We start from the raw sequence: 12,130 nt of genomic DNA, 5'->3' as shown, positions 1-12,130 counted from the left end.
TTAAGAATAACAAACTAATAAATATGTTATTTACAATTTAAATATAATTGACTACTGAAAATGTATTTCTTATTTAAGAATAACAAACTAATAAATATGTTATTTACAATTTAAATATAATTGACTACTGAAAATGTATTTCTTATTTAAGAATAACAAACTAATAAATAGGTTATTTACAATTTAAATATAATTGACTACTGAAAATGTATTTCTTATTTAAGAATAACAAACTAATAAATATGTTATTTACAATTTAAATATAATTGACTACTGAAAATGTATTTCTTATTTAAGAATAACAAACTAATAAATATGTTATTTACAATTTAAATATAATTGACTACTGAAAATGTATTTCTTATTTAAGAATAACAAACTAATAAATATGTTATTTACAAATTTAACAATAGTTGACTACTGAAAATGTATTTCTTATTTAAGAATAACAAACTAATAAATATGTTATTTACAATTTAACAATAGTTGAGTACTGAAAATGTATTTCTTATTTAAGAATAACAAACTAATAAATATGTTATTTACAATTTAAATATAATTGACTACTGAAAATGTATTTCTTATTTAAGAATAACAAACTAATAAATATGTTATTTACAATTTAAATATAATTGACTACTGAAAATGTATTTCTTATTTAAGAATAACAAACTAATAAATATGTTATTTACAAATTTAACAATAGTTGACTACTGAAAATGTATTTCTTATTTAAGAATAACAAACTAATAAATATGTTATTTACAATTTAACAATAGTTGAGTACTGAAAATGTATTTCTTATTTAAGAATAACAAACTAATAAATATGTTATTTACAATTTAAATATAATTGACTACTGAAAATGTATTTCTTATTTAAGAATAACAAACTAATAAATATGTTATTTACAATTTAAATATAATTGACTACTGAAAATGTATTTCTTATTTAAGAATAACAAACTAATAAATATGTTATTTACAAATTTACAATAGTTGACTACTGAAAATGTAATTCTTATTTAAGAATAACAAACTAATAAATATGTTATTTACAAATTTAACAATAGTTGAGTACTGAAAATGTATTTCTTATTTAAGAATAACAAACTAATAAATATGTTATTTACAATTTGAATATAATTGACTACTGAAAATGTATTTCTTATTTAAGAATAACAAACTAATAAATATGTTATTTAAAATTTAAATATAATTGACTACTGAAAATGTATTTCTTATTTAAGAATAACAAACTAATAAATATGTTATTTACAAATTTAACAATAGTTGACTACTGAAAATGTATTTCTTATTTAAGAATAACAAACTAATAAATATGTTATTTACAAATTTAACAATAGTTGACTACTGAAAATGTATTTCTTATTTAAGAATAACAAACTAATAAATATGTTATTTACAATTTAAATATAATTGACTACTGAAAATGTATTTCTTATTTAAGAATAACAAACTAATAAATATGTTATTTACAATTTAAATATAATTGACTACTGAAAATGTATTTCTTATTTAAGAATAACAAACTAATAAATATGTTATTTACAATTTAAATATAATTGACTACTGAAAATGTATTTCTTATTTAAGAATAACAAACTAATAAATATGTTATTTACAATTTAAATATAATTGACTACTGAAAATGTATTTCTTATTTAAGAATAACAAACTAATAAATATGTTATTTACAATTTAAATATAATTGACTACTGAAAATGTATTTCTTATTTAAGAATAACAAACTAATAAATATGTTATTTACAATTTAAATATAATTGACTACTGAAAATGTATTTCTTATTTAAGAATAACAAACTAATAAATATGTTATTTACAATTTAAATATAATTGACTACTGAAAATGTATTTCTTATTTAAGAATAACAAACTAATAAATATGTTATTTACAAATTTAACAATAGTTGAGTACTGAAAATGTATTTCTTATTTAAGAATAACAAACTAATAAATATGTTATTTACAATTTAAATATAATTGACTACTGAAAATGTATTTCTTATTTAAGAATAACAAACTAATAAATATGTTATTTACAATTTAAATATAATTGACTACTGAAAATGTATTTCTTATTTAAGAATAACAAACTAATAAATATGTTATTTACAAATTTACAATAGTTGACTACTGAAAATGTAATTCTTATTTAAGAATAACAAACTAATAAATATGTTATTTACAATTTAAATATAATTGACTACTGAAAATGTAATTCTTATTTAAGAATAACAAACTAATAAATATGTTATTTACAATTTAAATATAATTGACTACTGAAAATGTAATTCTTATTTAAGAATAACAAACTAATAAATATGTTATTTACAATTTAAATATAATTGACTACTGAAAATGTATTTCTTATTTAAGAATAACAAACTAATAAATATGTTATTTACAATTTAAATATAATTGACTACTGAAAATGTATTTCTTATTTAAGAATAACAAACTAATAAATATGTTATTTACAAATTTAACAATAGTTGACTACTGAAAATGTATTTCTTATTTAAGAATAACAAACTAATAAATATGTTATTTACAAATTTACAATAGTTGACTACTGAAAATGTAATTCTTATTTAAGAATAACAAACTAATAAATATGTTATTTACAAATTTAACAATAGTTGAGTACTGAAAATGTATTTCTTATTTAAGAATAACAAACTAATAAATATGTTATTTACAATTTAAATATAATTGACTACTGAAAATGTAATTCTTATTTAAGAATAACAAACTAATAAATATGTTATTTACAATTTAAATATAATTGACTACTGAAAATGTATTTCTTATTTAAGAATAACAAACTAATAAATATGTTATTTACAAATTTAACAATAGTTGAGTACTGAAAATGTATTTCTTATTTAAGAATAACAAACTAATAAATATGTTATTTACAATTTAAATATAATTGACTACTGAAAATGTATTTCTTATTTAAGAATAACAAACTAATAAATATGTTATTTACAAATTTACAATAGTTGACTACTGAAAATGTAATTCTTATTTAAGAATAACAAACTAATAAATATGTTATTTACAAATTTAACAATAGTTGAGTACTGAAAATGTATTTCTTATTTAAGAATAACAAACTAATAAATATGTTATTTACAATTTAAATATAATTGACTACTGAAAATGTATTTCTTATTTAAGAATAACAAACTAATAAATATGTTATTTACAATTTAAATATAATTGACTACTGAAAATGTATTTCTTATTTAAGAATAACAAACTAATAAATATGTTATTTACAAATTTAACAATAGTTGACTACTGAAAATGTAATTCTTATTTAAGAATAACAAACTAATAAATATGTTATTTACAAATTTACAATAGTTGACTACTGAAAATGTAATTCTTATTTAAGAATAACAAACTAATAAATATGTTATTTACAAATTTAACAATAGTTGACTACTGAAAGTGTATTTCTTATTTAAGAATAACAAACTAATAAATATGTTATTTATCAATTTAACAATAGTTGACTACTGAAAATGTATTTCTTATTTAAGAATAACAAACTAATAAATATGTTATTTACAATTTAAATATAATTGACTACTGAAAATGTATTTCTTATTTAAGAATAACAAACTAATAAATATGTTATTTACAAATTTAACAATAGTTGACTACTGAAAATGTAATTCTTATTTAAGAATAACAAACTAATAAATATGTTATTTACAAATTTAACAATAGTTGAGTACTGAAAATGTATTTCTTATTTAAGAATAACAAACTAATAAATATGTTATTTACAATTTAAATATAATTGACTACTGAAAATGTATTTCTTATTTAAGAATAACAAACTAATAAATATGTTATTTACAATTTAAATATAATTGACTACTGAAAATGTATTTCTTATTTAAGAATAACAAACTAATAAATATGTTATTTACAATTTAAATATAATTGACTACTGAAAATGTATTTCTTATTTAAGAATAACAAACTAATAAATATGTTATTTACAATTTAAATATAATTGACTACTGAAAATGTATTTCTTATTTAAGAATAACAAACTAATAAATATGTTATTTACAATTTAAATATAATTGACTACTGAAAATGTATTTCTTATTTAAGAATAACAAACTAATAAATATGTTATTTACAATTTAAATATAATTGACTACTGAAAATGTATTTCTTATTTAAGAATAACAAACTAATAAATATGTTATTTACAATTTAAATATAATTGACTACTGAAAATGTATTTCTTATTTAAGAATAACAAACTAATAAATATGTTATTTACAAATTTACAATAGTTGACTACTGAAAATGTAATTCTTATTTAAGAATAACAAACTAATAAATATGTTATTTACAAATTTAACAATAGTTGAGTACTGAAAATGTATTTCTTATTTAAGAATAACAAACTAATAAATATGTTATTTACAATTTAAATATAATTGACTACTGAAAATGTATTTCTTATTTAAGAATAACAAACTAATAAATATGTTATTTACAATTTAAATATAATTGACTACTGAAAATGTATTTCTTATTTAAGAATAACAAACTAATAAATATGTTATTTACAAATTTAACAATAGTTGACTACTGAAAATGTAATTCTTATTTAAGAATAACAAACTAATAAATATGTTATTTACAAATTTACAATAGTTGACTACTGAAAATGTAATTCTTATTTAAGAATAACAAACTAATAAATATGTTATTTACAAATTTAACAATAGTTGACTACTGAAAGTGTATTTCTTATTTAAGAATAACAAACTAATAAATATGTTATTTATCAATTTAACAATAGTTGACTACTGAAAATGTATTTCTTATTTAAGAATAACAAACTAATAAATATGTTATTTACAATTTAAATATAATTGACTACTGAAAATGTATTTCTTATTTAAGAATAACAAACTAATAAATATGTTATTTACAAATTTAACAATAGTTGACTACTGAAAATGTAATTCTTATTTAAGAATAACAAACTAATAAATATGTTATTTACAAATTTAACAATAGTTGAGTACTGAAAATGTATTTCTTATTTAAGAATAACAAACTAATAAATATGTTATTTACAATTTAAATATAATTGACTACTGAAAATGTATTTCTTATTTAAGAATAACAAACTAATAAATATGTTATTTACAATTTAAATATAATTGACTACTGAAAATGTATTTCTTATTTAAGAATAACAAACTAATAAATATGTTATTTACAATTTAAATATAATTGACTACTGAAAATGTATTTCTTATTTAAGAATAACAAACTAATAAATATGTTATTTACAATTTAAATATAATTGACTACTGAAAATGTATTTCTTATTTAAGAATAACAAACTAATAAATATGTTATTTACAATTTAAATATAATTGACTACTGAAAATGTATTTCTTATTTAAGAATAACAAACTAATAAATATGTTATTTACAATTTAAATATAATTGACTACTGAAAATGTATTTCTTATTTAAGAATAACAAACTAATAAATATGTTATTTACAATTTAAATATAATTGACTACTGAAAATGTATTTCTTATTTAAGAATAACAAACTAATAAATATGTTATTTACAATTTAAATATAATTGACTACTGAAAATGTATTTCTTATTTAAGAATAACAAACTAATAAATATGTTATTTACAAATTTAACAATAGTTGAGTACTGAAAATGTATTTCTTATTTAAGAATAACAAACTAATAAATATGTTATTTACAATTTAAATATAATTGACTACTGAAAATGTATTTCTTATTTAAGAATAACAAACTAATAAATATGTTATTTACAATTTAAATATAATTGACTACTGAAAATGTATTTCTTATTTAAGAATAACAAACTAATAAATATGTTATTTACAAATTTACAATAGTTGACTACTGAAAATGTAATTCTTATTTAAGAATAACAAACTAATAAATATGTTATTTACAATTTAAATATAATTGACTACTGAAAATGTAATTCTTATTTAAGAATAACAAACTAATAAATATGTTATTTACAATTTAAATATAATTGACTACTGAAAATGTAATTCTTATTTAAGAATAACAAACTAATAAATATGTTATTTACAATTTAAATATAATTGACTACTGAAAATGTATTTCTTATTTAAGAATAACAAACTAATAAATATGTTATTTACAATTTAAATATAATTGACTACTGAAAATGTATTTCTTATTTAAGAATAACAAACTAATAAATATGTTATTTACAAATTTAACAATAGTTGACTACTGAAAATGTATTTCTTATTTAAGAATAACAAACTAATAAATATGTTATTTACAAATTTACAATAGTTGACTACTGAAAATGTAATTCTTATTTAAGAATAACAAACTAATAAATATGTTATTTACAAATTTAACAATAGTTGAGTACTGAAAATGTATTTCTTATTTAAGAATAACAAACTAATAAATATGTTATTTACAATTTAAATATAATTGACTACTGAAAATGTAATTCTTATTTAAGAATAACAAACTAATAAATATGTTATTTACAATTTAAATATAATTGACTACTGAAAATGTATTTCTTATTTAAGAATAACAAACTAATAAATATGTTATTTACAAATTTAACAATAGTTGAGTACTGAAAATGTATTTCTTATTTAAGAATAACAAACTAATAAATATGTTATTTACAATTTAAATATAATTGACTACTGAAAATGTATTTCTTATTTAAGAATAACAAACTAATAAATATGTTATTTACAAATTTACAATAGTTGACTACTGAAAATGTAATTCTTATTTAAGAATAACAAACTAATAAATATGTTATTTACAAATTTAACAATAGTTGAGTACTGAAAATGTATTTCTTATTTAAGAATAACAAACTAATAAATATGTTATTTACAATTTAAATATAATTGACTACTGAAAATGTATTTCTTATTTAAGAATAACAAACTAATAAATATGTTATGTACAATTTAAATATAATTGACTACTGAAAATGTATTTCTTATTTAAGAATAACAAACTAATAAATATGTTATTTACAAATTTAACAATAGTTGACTACTGAAAATGTAATTCTTATTTAAGAATAACAAACTAATAAATATGTTATTTACAAATTTACAATAGTTGACTACTGAAAATGTAATTCTTATTTAAGAATAACAAACTAATAAATATGTTATTTACAAATTTAACAATAGTTGACTACTGAAAGTGTATTTCTTATTTAAGAATAACAAACTAATAAATATGTTATTTATCAATTTAACAATAGTTGACTACTGAAAATGTATTTCTTATTTAAGAATAACAAACTAATAAATATGTTATTTACAATTTAAATATAATTGACTACTGAAAATGTATTTCTTATTTAAGAATAACAAACTAATAAATATGTTATTTACAAATTTAACAATAGTTGACTACTGAAAATGTAATTCTTATTTAAGAATAACAAACTAATAAATATGTTATTTACAAATTTAACAATAGTTGACTACTGAAAATGTATTTCTTATTTAAGAATAACAAACTAATAAATATGTTATTTACAATTTAAATATAATTGACTACTGAAAATGTATTTCTTATTTAAGAATAACAAACTAATAAATATGTTATTTACAATTTAAATATAATTGACTACTGAAAATGTATTTCTTATTTAAGAATAACAAACTAATAAATATGTTATTTACAATTTAAATATAATTGACTACTGAAAATGTATTTCTTATTTAAGAATAACAAACTAATAAATATGTTATTTACAATTTAAATATAATTGACTACTGAAAATGTATTTCTTATTTAAGAATAACAAACTAATAAATATGTTATTTACAATTTAAATATAATTGACTACTGAAAATGTATTTCTTATTTAAGAATAACAAACTAATAAATATGTTATTTACAAATTTAACAATAGTTGACTACTGAAAATGTATTTCTTATTTAAGAATAACAAACTAATAAATATGTTATTTACAATTTAACAATAGTTGAGTACTGAAAATGTATTTCTTATTTAAGAATAACAAACTAATAAATATGTTATTTACAATTTAAATATAATTGACTACTGAAAATGTATTTCTTATTTAAGAATAACAAACTAATAAATATGTTATTTACAATTTAAATATAATTGACTACTGAAAATGTATTTCTTATTTAAGAATAACAAACTAATAAATATGTTATTTACAAATTTAACAATAGTTGACTACTGAAAATGTATTTCTTATTTAAGAATAACAAACTAATAAATATGTTATTTACAATTTAACAATAGTTGAGTACTGAAAATGTATTTCTTATTTAAGAATAACAAACTAATAAATATGTTATTTACAATTTAAATATAATTGACTACTGAAAATGTATTTCTTATTTAAGAATAACAAACTAATAAATATGTTATTTACAATTTAAATATAATTGACTACTGAAAATGTATTTCTTATTTAAGAATAACAAACTAATAAATATGTTATTTACAAATTTACAATAGTTGACTACTGAAAATGTAATTCTTATTTAAGAATAACAAACTAATAAATATGTTATTTACAAATTTAACAATAGTTGAGTACTGAAAATGTATTTCTTATTTAAGAATAACAAACTAATAAATATGTTATTTACAATTTGAATATAATTGACTACTGAAAATGTATTTCTTATTTAAGAATAACAAACTAATAAATATGTTATTTAAAATTTAAATATAATTGACTACTGAAAATGTATTTCTTATTTAAGAATAACAAACTAATAAATATGTTATTTACAAATTTAACAATAGTTGACTACTGAAAATGTATTTCTTATTTAAGAATAACAAACTAATAAATATGTTATTTACAAATTTAACAATAGTTGAGTACTGAAAATGTATTTCTTATTTAAGAATAACAAACTAATAAATATGTTATTTACAAATTTAACAATAGTTGAGTACTGAAAATGTATTTCTTATTTAAGAATAACAAACTAATAAATATGTTATTTACAATTTAAATATAATTGACTACTGAAAATGTATTTCTTATTTAAGAATAACAAACTAATAAATATGTTATTTACAATTTAAATATAATTGACTACTGAAAATGTAATTCTTATTTAAGAATAACAAACTAATAAATATGTTATTTACAATTTAAATATAATTGACTACTGAAAATGTATTTCTTATTTAAGAATAACAAACTAATAAATATGTTATTTACAATTTAAATATAATTGACTACTGAAAATGTATTTCTTATTTAAGAATAACAAACTAATAAATATGTTATTTACAATTTAAATATAATTGACTACTGAAAATGTATTTCTTATTTAAGAATAACAAACTAATAAATATGTTATTTACAAATTTAACAATAGTTGACTACTGAAAATGTATTTCTTATTTAAGAATAACAAACTAATAAATATGTTATTTACAATTTAAATATAATTGACTACTGAAAATGTATTTCTTATTTAAGAATAACAAACTAATAAATATGTTATTTACAATTTAAATATAATTGACTACTGAAAATGTATTTCTTATTTAAGAATAACAAACTAATAAATATGTTATTTACAATTTAAATATAATTGACTACTGAAAATGTATTTCTTATTTAAGAATAACAAACTAATAAATATGTTATTTACAAATTTAACAATAGTTGAGTACTGAAAATGTATTTCTTATTTAAGAATAACAAACTAATAAATATGTTATTTACAATTTAAATATAATTGACTACTGAAAATGTATTTCTTATTTAAGAATAACAAACTAATAAATATGTTATTTACAATTTAAATATAATTGACTACTGAAAATGTATTTCTTATTTAAGAATAACAAACTAATAAATATGTTATTTACAATTTAAATATAATTGACTACTGAAAATGTATTTCTTATTTAAGAATAACAAACTAATAAATATGTTATTTACAAATTTAAATATAATTGACTACTGAAAATGTATTTCTTATTTAAGAATAACAAACTAATAAATATGTTATTTACAATTTAAATATAATTGACTACTGAAAATGTATTTCTTATTTAAGAATAACAAACTAATAAATATGTTATTTACAAATTTAACAATAGTTGACTACTGAAAATGTATTTCTTATTTAAGAATAACAAACTAATAAATATGTTATTTACAATTTAAATATAATTGACTACTGAAAATGTATTTCTTATTTAAGAATAACAAACTAATAAATATGTTATTTACAATTTAAATATAATTGACTACTGAAAATGTATTTCTTATTTAAGAATAACAAACTAATAAATATGTTATTTACAAATTTACAATAGTTGACTACTGAAAATGTAATTCTTATTTAAGAATAACAAACTAATAAATATGTTATTTACAATTTAAATATAATTGACTACTGAAAATGTAATTCTTATTTAAGAATAACAAACTAATAGATATGTTATTTACAATTTAAATATAATTGACTACTGAAAATGTAATTCTTATTTAAGAATAACAAACTAATAAATATGTTATTTACAATTTAAATATAATTGACTACTGAAAATGTATTTCTTATTTAAGAATAACAAACTAATAAATATGTTATTTACAATTTAAATATAATTGACTACTGAAAATGTATTTCTTATTTAAGAATAACAAACTAATAAATATGTTATTTACAATTTAAATATAATTGACTACTGAAAATGTATTTCTTATTTAAGAATAACAAACTAATAAATATGTTATTTACAAATTTAACAATAGTTGACTACTGAAAATGTATTTCTTATTTAAGAATAACAAACTAATAAATATGTTATTTACAATTTAAATATAATTGACTACTGAAAATGTATTTCTTATTTAAGAATAACAAACTAATAAATATGTTATTTACAATTTAAATATAATTGACTACTGAAAATGTATTTCTTATTTAAGAATAACAAACTAATAAATATGTTATTTACAATTTAAATATAATTGACTACTGAAAATGTATTTCTTATTTAAGAATAACAAACTAATAAATATGTTATTTACAATTTAAATATAATTGACTACTGAAAATGTATTTCTTATTTAAGAATAACAAACTAATAAATATGTTATTTACAATTTAAATATAATTGACTACTGAAAATGTATTTCTTATTTAAGAATAACAAACTAATAAATATGTTATTTACAATTTAAATATAATTGACTACTGAAAATGTATTTCTTATTTAAGAATAACAAACTAATAAATATGTTATTTACAATTTAAATATAATTGACTACTGAAAATGTATTTCTTATTTAAGAATAACAAACTAATAAATATGTTATTTACAAATTTAACAATAGTTGAGTACTGAAAATGTATTTCTTATTTAAGAATAACAAACTAATAAATATGTTATTTACAATTTAAATATAATTGACTACTGAAAATGTATTTCTTATTTAAGAATAACAAACTAATAAATATGTTATTTACAATTTAAATATAATTGACTACTGAAAATGTATTTCTTATTTAAGAATAACAAACTAATAAATATGTTATTTACAAATTTACAATAGTTGACTACTGAAAATGTAATTCTTATTTAAGAATAACAAACTAATAAATATGTTATTTACAATTTAAATATAATTGACTACTGAAAATGTAATTCTTATTTAAGAATAACAAACTAATAAATATGTTATTTACAATTTAAATATAATTGACTACTGAAAATGTAATTCTTATTTAAGAATAACAAACTAATAAATATGTTATTTACAAATTTACAATAGTTGACTACTGAAAATGTAATTCTTATTTAAGAATAACAAACTAATAAATATGTTATTTACAAATTTAACAATAGTTGAGTACTGAAAATGTATTTCTTATTTAAGAATAACAAACTAATAAATATGTTATTTACAATTTAAATATAATTGACTACTGAAAATGTAATTCTTATTTAAGAATAACAAACTAATAAATATGTTGTTTACAATTTAA

This window comes from Euprymna scolopes, chromosome 15, assembly GCF_053919585.1.
Source record: "Euprymna scolopes isolate OS-2025 chromosome 15, ASM5391958v1, whole genome shotgun sequence".
NCBI lineage: Eukaryota > Metazoa > Mollusca > Cephalopoda > Sepiida > Sepiolidae > Euprymna > Euprymna scolopes.
This window is presented reverse-complemented; position numbering follows the sequence as displayed.